This window comes from Lupinus angustifolius, chromosome LG03, assembly GCF_001865875.1.
Source record: "Lupinus angustifolius cultivar Tanjil chromosome LG03, LupAngTanjil_v1.0, whole genome shotgun sequence".
In the NCBI taxonomy this organism is placed as follows: Eukaryota; Viridiplantae; Streptophyta; class Magnoliopsida; order Fabales; family Fabaceae; genus Lupinus; species Lupinus angustifolius.
In genome coordinates, this window is record NC_032011.1 from 19,200,458 (window position 1) to 19,200,767 (window position 310).

A 310-nucleotide genomic window follows, 5' to 3' on the forward strand; every position below is an offset into this window, starting at 1 on the left:
GCATGTTGATTTGTTGATGATCTTCAAGCTCTTATGAAACACAAGTAATCCTTATCAAATCCAAAACACATAGTGAGCAAGCTTTCCAAAGTGCTCCTCTTGACATGCGCACTTTCAATCTCCCCCTTTTTGATGATGACAAATACTACACCATTTGTTTGATGAATTAGCTTGAAGATTGTATTGAATATTTCGGGAGCAGTATTAAGATCAACCTGCACAATCAAACAACAAACAAAACAACCTTTCTCCCCTTTTGACATTATAAAAAAGATAACCCAGGTCAAAAGTAGACAGAGATATGTAGTTA